Source organism: Coenobita brevimanus, chromosome 1, assembly GCF_032717465.1.
Source record: "Coenobita brevimanus isolate Jiangsu-jjx chromosome 1, ASM3271746v2, whole genome shotgun sequence".
NCBI lineage: Eukaryota > Metazoa > Arthropoda > Malacostraca > Decapoda > Coenobitidae > Coenobita > Coenobita brevimanus.
In genome coordinates, this window is record NC_136954.1 from 56,998,229 (window position 1) to 57,008,228 (window position 10,000).

General features: G+C 39.6%; 1 protein-coding gene across 1 annotated transcript in view; it reads left to right on the forward strand.

Annotated features, from left to right (window-relative positions):
- Positions 1-10,000, forward strand: part of LOC145398753 (discoidin domain-containing receptor 2-like) — a 105,895-nt gene that overhangs the window by 45,044 nt on the left and 50,851 nt on the right. The gene's annotated exons all lie outside the window — the stretch shown is intronic.

The window sequence follows — 10,000 nt, forward strand, 5'->3', positions numbered from 1 at the left end:
ACAAAAAGAGTACAAATGAAAGCAAACAACAGCAACATCTTCCCGTGAGTCAAAGATTTTAAGATAGGATTAAGATGGGGTCAGGATAAGCGTAGGATTTGGTCGTTGGTCTGAAGGGGTTAACGTAGTATATCCCAGGCTTCTCCAAATGAAAGTCTCTCTCTCTCTCTCTCTCTCTCTCTCTCTCTCTCTCTCTCTCTCTCTCTCTCTCTCTCTCTCTCTCTCTCTCTCTCTCTCAGAAGGGCCAGTTTCAACACGGTTTCGGTAGTTTCTAAGCGGCTTTCGTAACGCATCTGTCTTGGCGAATTATTTTGAATGAAGTGTAATATGCTGTGTATGAAGTGTAATATTTAAATGGAGTGTAATATTCTGAATAAATAGGTTAGGAAGAGGTGTTACGAAGACCCCTAAAATGGAACCCTCAACTTCCTTCTTCCTGTAGAAACAAAAATACTTCCGAGTCTTTCCGTTCCCTTCAATAAACCGGCAGGAAAAGGAGGGAAAGATCGCCATGCAGTAAAGAGAGTGAGAGATAGAAAGAGAGAGAGAGAGAGGTCATGGAAATTTTATAGGAAAGAGTGAATAGGAAAAAAGTATATTGTACTTTACCTAGATTTAAAATAACAGGAAATGGAAACTTTATAGGAAAAAAATAAATATGAAAAAAGTGTATTGTGCATTATCTAGATTCCGAGTATAAAAAATGGAAATGGAAACTTTAAAGGAAAAAATAAAGAAGAAAAGTATATTCTGCATTGCCCTGGTTTTGGATACAGAGTGGCATAGGGATTTGCCTCAGGTCGGTATTAACTGGTTTGAGTGGAGAAAACAGTAAGAAAAAAAGAAGTGAAAAGTAAGAAAACAAAAGTAGAAAGAAAGAAAGAACAGAAAACAAGTAAGAAAAGAGAACTGAAAGGAAGAAAAGATAGAAAGTTGGAAAAAAGAAGAGAGAATCGAAAAGAACGAAAAGAAAATATATACTACGTTTATTCACTTTAAGCTTCATATTTCAGTCCTTGTGGGTCTTAATTCACGTAGCTCAGCGGCTGATCTGAACGGAGTAAAAAAAACGAATGAGAAAAATGAAAAAAAATATATATATACTCTTTTCATCTAAAGCATCATATTTTTGCATTTTTCACATTTTTGCGTCTAAATTCACGTAGCTGAGCGGCGGAAAAAGACAGTGATATAACTACTAGTAGCTAGCCTATACGTCTTTTCCATAGCACTTCTTCGTGACTAGCACCATATTTTATTTATTGTTACAACTCAGCATTCAGTATTGAGAAATAAGAGTTTAAGGCCAAAGTAGAGTTGAGAGGTATATGAGGGAGGGGGGAGTATGTTGGGGGAGGGCAGTCAAATGGTGGGTGACAGCGACTTGGAGGCGTTTTGTCTGCGGCCACCCATTGCGGGATTAGAGCGTCGGGCTATAGAAAGATAGATAAATATAATTCGACATTTTTGCTTTTTTTTTTTTTTACTTTGATAGTTTTTCTTTGATTGATAGTTTTTGCAAAATTGAAACGCTTGCTTCTGCTTTAAGTGTTCCTTTTTGTGTGTTTTTTCCATCTATTTCGTATCATTTTCAGGACCCTTCGCTTCACTCTCCCCAGTTTCTTCATTTATATATATTTTCCTAATTCGGTGACCAGAACTGTATGCCATTTACTAAGTGAGGTGTGACTAGCGACTTGTACATGGTGAGGGTGATATTTTTCCTGCTTGTATTCGGGTGCTGTTCCTCTGAATCCGATTAGAGAGAGAGAGAGAGAGAGAGAGAGAGAGAGAGAGAAGGAAACAGTTGAGAGGGAAGAGGGGAGGGGAGGGAGGAAAGAGTGGTGAGAAGGAAGAAAAAATCGAAAAAGGATGGGAGAACAAGGAGGGAAAGAGTGTAGAGGAGGGAGAGAAGGGTGGAAAGGAATAGGGAGAGAGAGAGAGAGAGAGAGAGAGAGGAGGTAAGAGGGAGGGAGGGAAAAATGAAGAGAAGCATCTTAACTCTGATGGGGGTTAAAAGTCAAGGGGACGGAAGGAGGGAGAGAGGAAAAAGAGGAAGGCAGAAAGGAGGATGGAGGTAAGAGGAGGAGAGTCAAGGGAGAGGAGGAAGAGAAGGAAAAAAAAAAGGATTGAGAGGGAGGCAAAGAGAGGAGGAAGGAAATGAAGGTAAGAAGAGGATAAAGGGAGAGGAGGGGGAGGAAGAGGAACAAAAAAAGGATTTAGAGAAAGATAAGAGGAGGAGGAGGAGGATGAAGAGGAAAAAGGGGAACGAAAAGAGGATTAAGGGGAAGGAAAAGAGAGAAGGAGAGGAGAGCTGGGAGGAGGAGGAGAAAGGGTAGCAAAAAGGGAAGATAAAAAATCAGGTGAAGAGAGAGAGGAGGAGGGAGCAAAAATGAAAGGAAAAAGATTGCAAAATAAACAGAGAATTGGAGCGAAGGAGGAGGAAGAGAAGGAAGAAGAGGAGGGGGAGGGGAAGGAAACAGTTAAGGAAGGAGATAAGAACAATGACGGCAAAGAGAAAATTCGTATGATTATTGAAGAAAACAAAAAACAAAAAATATAACATGAGACCTGTTTACCTGTTAACGATATTACCTGTTGCGCTAAAATGTCAAATATTTTCTAACCTAAATGTGTAAGACAAAGATAAAAACAAGGAAGGCTCTCCCCCACCCACCAGTCCCCACGGATGTTATAATGGGCAGGCAAAGGAAAGACAGCTACCATGACCCTTGGGAAAAGACTAAATGAGGGAAATTTTATTGGAAAGGCAGAAAAGGGTGGTACTGCTGTTTTTGTTATATCTGAATGTGTATAGTCTATAGTGAAAGGTAATGCAAACTTAGTTAAGTTAGGCAAATAGATGCTTAGTTAGATAGTTAGATAGAGAGATACATGCCAGTCAACTATACAAGGGTCAGTAGTACAGGTAACCACATTAATTATAAGATACAGGTGTCATTTCCTATCCCTAATATATCTCTCAATTTATATCTCATTTTATCTCTGTGTGTTCTGTGTGCACCTTGCCTTGAAAAACTTTAACATTATTTTCCTCTTCTCTGCATACTTTCCAAAGCACTTCTTCGTGACTAGCATCATATTCTATTGTTAATGTGTTGCCATACCTCAGCTTTCAAGATGGGAAGACGGCAATTTTAGGCCAAGTAAAAGTGAAAAGAGTATAGTTGATTATTAGTGTCGATATTCTTACCTCCTTGAGCGAATTTCATTGTATATACTGTATTTCGTTTTATTTTATTTTATTTTTATAGATTATATATGAAGGGAAGGGAGGAAGGAAAGAGAGAATGCCGAAAGAGAAGAGGGAGAGAGGAAAGAGAAGAGGGAGAGAGTAAAAAGAGAATGCTTAAAGAGATGAGGGAGGGAGGAATGAGAGAATGTTAGAGAGAGGAAAGAGTGAAGGGAGAGAATGTTTAAACAGAGGAGGAGGAGGAGGAGAGAAGAGGGAGAGACGAAAAGAAGGCATGAGGAACGAGAGGGAGAAAATGGGAGGGAGGGAAAGAAGAGGAAGGGAGAGAGGAAAAAGAGAATATTTAAGAGAGAGAAGAAAGAAGATAAGGGAGAGAGAGAACAGAAAGTAAAGTCGAGAGAGAGAGAGAGAGAGAGAATAAAGATGAAAGAGAGATCAAGGGGAAAGGAAATTGGATACAAAGAAGAGGGAGAGAGAAGGGAGAGAAAATGAGAACAGGAAAGGAATGAGTGGAGATACCGTTGATAGAGAGAGAGAGAGAGAGAGAGAGAGATTAGGGGAAAAAAGAAACAATTAAGAGAGAAGGAGGAAGGAAAGAGATGGAAGGAAGAAAAAATCGAGAGAGAGAGAGGGAGAGAGAGAGAGAGAGGGAAACTCAGGAGATTAAAATTTATGGAGACGAACGAGACAAGACTGCTTTATTGCCGTGTGTGGTGGTAGTTGTGGTGGTTGTGGTAGTTGTGGTGGTTGTGGTGACAGGTGTGGTGGTTGTGGTTGGAGTAGTTGCTTGAGAGGTAGTTGTGGTGGTGGTTGTGGTTGGAGTAGCCCAGTTGCTTGAGGGGTGGTTGTGGTGGCAGTTGTGGTAGCTGTAATGGTGGTTGTGGTAGTGGTAGTAGTACTTTTGTGGTTGTGACTACTTGTGATAGTTGTTGTTATGGTTGTGGTAGTTGTGGTTGTTGAAAATGTACCGTAGGTTATTTGTAGGGAGCTGATTGTGGTATTTAGTTGTGGTAGTGGTAGTGGTTGTGGTAGTTGTGGTAGTTTCTCGTATGGTGTGTTTTGGGTTGTAGTTTTGGTGGTAGATGTTGTTTTTGTGATTGTAGTGTGTGTGTGTGTGTGTGTGTGTGTGTGTGTGTGTGTGTGTGTGTGTGTGTGTGTGTGTGTGTGTGTGTGTGTGTGTGTGTGTGTAGGGGAATATGGTAGGAAAATCTGGATAATTTGAATATTTCAGCCCGTCTGCCAGTCTCTGTCTATGTCTCTCTTTCTGTCTGTCTGCCTGTCTGTCTGCTTCACTTACCTCTGTCTGTCTGTTAATCTACTAAACTACCACCTTCCTACCTACCCACGTGCCTGTCTACTTACCCACTTGAATTATTCACTATGCCCACCTGCCTGCCTACCTACCAACCCATAAAACTATTCTTACATCCTTCCTATCTTCCTGCCTACCTACCTGCCTACCAACGTATTGAATTACCTACCGTACCACACCACCCACCCATCCATCCTTCCACCAATCTACATACATACATACATTAATATCTACCTACCGACCTACCTACCTACCTACCTACCTGTGCGTCTCCTGCCACCTAACCTACTTTCCTACCTACCTACTTAGGCCATGTGTCTGTCAGCCTATCTACCTGCCTTTATCTGTCCACCGATCTATCTACCTTATCTATACCTATGTATTTATCTACTGATGTCCCTGCCTGCCTACTTACCTACTTAGTTACGGTACTACTCACATCTCTACCTACGCACCTGCCTTCATACATACGTACATAAACATACCTACAGACATACGTACATACTGTACATTCATACATACACATTTTTGGTTCTGTTCAGGTTCCTATGCTATATATTTTTATCTGTTAGTCTGCCTGTCTGTCTGTCTATCTAAGTCTGTCTGCCTGTCTGTCTGTCTGTATGTCTTCATCCATCTATCTCAGTTTATATGCTTATCTATTGTGTATCTACTCCGGGAAATGAGAGAGAGAGAGAGAGAGAGAGAGGAGGAGTAGGCAAATGTAAAAAAAAAAATATAGGTTAAAGGGAGAGAGGAGGGGAAGGCATGAGTTAGGGAGAGAGAGAGAGAGAGAGAGAGAGAGTTATTTCTACCTTCTCTCCACTCTTTCCTCCATTCCTCAAATTTCTAGAGGCTCAGGAAAAGGCATCACAGCAGCTATAAGTTTATTGACCACTCTCTCTCTCTCTCTCTCTCTCCATCTTTTTTTTTACCTATCCCACCTCCATCATCTCTCTCTCTCTCTCTCTCTCTCTCTCTCTCTCTCTCTCTCTCTCTCTCTCTCTCTCTCTCTCTCTCTCTCACGACCGGGGGTAAAGGTGTACTAATCCAACCATTAATTGAGTTACCTGGCACACCTGTCCTCCTCCCCCTCCCTCCCTTTGTCCTCTCCCTCTCTCTAGCCCTTTGTCTCTCTCTCTCTCTCTCTCTTTCTCTTTGTCCTTCTCTCTCACCTCTCTCACCTTCCTTGTCTATTTATCTATCTCTGTGTGTCTGCCTTTCTGTCTACATCTGTCTATCAGTCTATCTACCTATCAATCTATCTACGGTATCTATCTTATATATATATTATATATATATATATATATATATATATATATATATATATATATATATATATATATGCCTCATTTCAAGTATTCGCTCCCTGTTAATATCTCTGTCTATGTATCTCTGTCTCTGTTGGTCTGTCTACCTATGTATCTATCCATCCATCTAACTGTCTGTCTGTCTGTCTGTCTGTTTATCTATCTATATATGTCATCCACCCATCAGAGTTTTCTCGTGAATCTACAGTCCAGACACTCTCTCTCTCTCTCTCTCTCTCTCTCTCTCTCTCTCTCTCTCTCTCTCTCTCTCTCTCTCTCCTTTGTTACCTTTCACTTCCTCCCTCCCTCCTTATTTTTTCATTCTTCCTCACTTTCTACCTCTTCGTTTTTTTTTCCTTCCCATCTCTCTCTCTCTCTCTCTCTCTCTCTCTCTCTCTCTCTCTCTCTCTCTCTCTCTCTCTCTCTCTCTCTCTTACTGTCTTTCCTGTACCTGTCTTTCCTGTACACCTTTCTTACCTTTCCGTTTCTGGCCTCTCTCTTTCTCTTTTTATCACTCTTCCTCCCATATTCCCCTCTTTTTCATTACCATTTCTCCCATTTCCCATCCTTTCATCTCTTTTCAGTCTCACTTTTCTTTCCTTTTTTTTCTCTTTCATTCCCTCCTTCCATTCTCTCTCTCTCTCTCTCTCTCTCTGTTTTATCACCCTTCTCCATCCCTATCTTCTTCCCCTGCGTTTCATTTCCACCAATTTTCTCCCTCCCATTTCATCCTGTTCCTCATTCCTTCCTTCCTCTCTCTCTCTCCTTTTCCATACACCATCACACCTTCCATTACACCCTGTTTTCCCTCCCCCTTCCCCTCCCTTTCCTTTCATATTCTCCCTTCCTCCCTCTTCGTTCCATCCACTCAATTTCCCTTGCCTCCTTACCCCCTCTCGTCCTCCCTTCTTTTCCTCCTCCCCTCTTCCTTCCCTCCTCTCCATCCTCTCCCTCCGCCTTTTTCCCTTCCTTTTCCCCTCTTCCTTCCCTCCTCTCTCCCCATCCTCTCCCTCCGCCTTCCTCCTCTTCATTTGCCTCTCTCTTCCTCTCTTCTCTCTAATATCCTCTTTTCCCCTTCACTAACACCCAAATGACTACAGACTCTCAGGTGATTTTTTAACACAAGCAGGTAGGGATACGGAACTCCCAGGCTACACATAAATGTGTACATTTATCTTTGAAATAACACCACTATCATCATTGCTCCATCATCATCACCATTCACCACCACCACCACCACCTGCAGTATCATCATTTCACCACCATCATTATTATTTCACCACCGCCATCACCATCATTTTATCACCACCACCACTACCACCTTCATTTTATCATCACCACCACCACCATGACCATAATTTTACCATCATCACAAGCATCATTTTATCACCACCACCACCTCCACCATTGTTTCACCACAACCATCACCATCATTTCACCACCACCACCATCATAGATCCATCTCTGTCTGTCTGTCGGTCGGTCGGTCTTTCTGTTTGAGTATTTGTCCATCATTCTGTCTACCTGTCTGTCTGTCTGTCTGTTCTTAAATCTATTCTACAAGCTAAGAATTCCAAGATAACGTAATAAATGTGAAGTAATATGAAAAGATGAGACAAAGAGTAATAAACGACAAGAACTTTTATATTTATGAGAGAAATTTACAGTATATCAAACAACAACCCTGACAAAACGATGATAATAATAATAATAATAATAATAATAATGGTAATTCAGGGGCAGCAAATAATATTGATAATTACAATGATTAATAATAATAAGAAGAAAAATAAGGGGCAGCAAATAATAATAATAACAACAACAACAACAACAACAACGCAAGGTCACCAAATCACTTCCTCCTGTATTTTTTTTAACAAACCGAGAGAGAGAGAGAGAGAGAGAGAGAGAGAGAGAGAGAGAGCTTGCGCGCGGGGACGGGGGGGGGGACTGAAACAATTAAAGCGTGCTAAAACAGATTATCAGCTTAAGCCAATAATGTGAACCAAAACACCGCTTTATAATTGCTTTCCACAATTTTCAGTTTTCAACCCTGACATTTTGAGAGCACCATTAAAAAAAAAAGAGAGAGAGAGAGAGGTGGATAGGATTCTTAGTGTCCTGAGAGAGAGAGAGAGAGAGAGAGAGAGAGAGAGAGAGAGCGAGAAGAAATTAGTATATATTCATGTGTGTTTTGACTGATAGATTAATATATGTGATTTCCAAAAATTTCTTGTGCAGCAGTTTGAGAGAGAGAGAGAGAGAGAGAGAGAGAGAGAGAGAGAGAGAGAGAGAGAAAAAAATTCTTCCTGTGCGGTTAACCAATATATAAGTACTCCTTTATTTATTTATTTATTGTTAGGAATACATTGTACTCCTTATGCGTTATAACAGTTCAGTAAATGATAATTTAGTTATGGATACGAATAAAATTAAGAGACATTTCGTCTGTAGTCTAGATAAGTTCAGATTTTGTCTGTTTGTAATGGTTATATTTGTGAAGACCTTACACATACATACATACATACATGCATAGGTTACATCCATCCTTACATACAGACCTACATTCATACATACATAGGTTACATCCATCCTTACATGCATACATACGTACAGCACATGAATACACATAAACATAGGTTACATCCATCCATCCCTACGTACATGCATACGCACATACATACATACATATATTACATCCATCTGGCTCACCATACGTACATACATACATAGATTACATACATGCATTTTTCTGTATTTTTACGTTTATTTGTTAATTTTTCACTCATTTTGGACATAATTATTTTTTAAAATCAAAATCCCCTGTGGATATGAATGGACGTACGTGCTTTTATGTATTGACTGAAAATTTAAGTGCTCAGTCTTTTTTTTTTTTTTTTTTTTAATTGGCATTCTTGGTTGGAATTTGTTGATGGGTTATTTTAGAGCACCATTAAGAGAGAGAGAGAGAGAGAGAGAGTCATACCATTTTAAGCGTCAGTGGAAATACAAAGTTCTCCATTTTTATTTAAAAATGAAAAATAAAAGCGTCTTTTGTGGTTCTGGCTGTCGTTATAAATACATGTGGGTTGAATAAAAATTTTCGCAGAGCATTTTCACGGCCATTAGTAATAATAATAAAAAATAATAATAATAATAATAATAATAAAAAGAGGAAGAAATGGACATCCTTTTGGGAAGAAATGTTTTTTTTTTTTTTTTTTTGGGGGGGGAAGAGGTCGGGATTATGATGATGATGGCGATGATGATGATGATGATGATTAAAGATTGACTCATTCACAAGGGTGTGCATGTTAGGCTCCACACAGCTTTAGTCCGCCCATCCTCGCAAAAGATGATAAACTCTACGGATTCACGTTGTCTTATTTCACTAAGTAATTGTGTTTGTATGCTTTGCCTTTGACCTCGTGAGACCCTGTAAAAGCCTTAAGTGTAACATATAAATAAATAAATAACGAAGATGATCGGGGGATATTTGCCTTAGGAACAATTGTACCAAATTCGAAGTGAATTATTGAAGAAAAGCATGAAAATAAAAGCAGTTTGGAGAAAGGAAAGGACGACACGAAAAGTGCTAAATGGCCTCCACTTGTTAACAGATTAGATGCCTCGTTAGCTATAGTCCGATTGGTGTTGCCTGGGTGTATTACCAATATTTCTCCCTGTTTTCGTAATCTTCTGTAGTTTTACCTCGCGGTCTTGTTAGGAGAGCTTAACCGATGAATTTTTATTGGCTGTTATTCTCTTCCTCCTCTTATTTACTTGAAATAATTTTTAACCTATTATAATTCCGGTGGGAGTAATTATTCATGTTTTTTCCCTCACTCTCTAGTCCTTCGTCCCTTTTTTTTCTGCCTACGTGAGGAAGATCGATAGATAGATAAAAACACCTATAGATAGATATATACATGCATAGATACATTCATACATGGATAGATAAATACAAAGATAGATAAATGTTTTTTTTTTGTGTGTGTGTGTAATTTCCATTCCTCTTCATATTAATTTGGTAAAAACTGTAAGCCATATATTTCGTTTTTTGCTCTAATCCTTCTCACTTTTTCCTGCCGCCATCGTTAGCAGGGATTTATGAGTAGGCTTTTTTTTTTTTTTTCTGATGCCTCGTTAGGGTCTGTGGAGTCT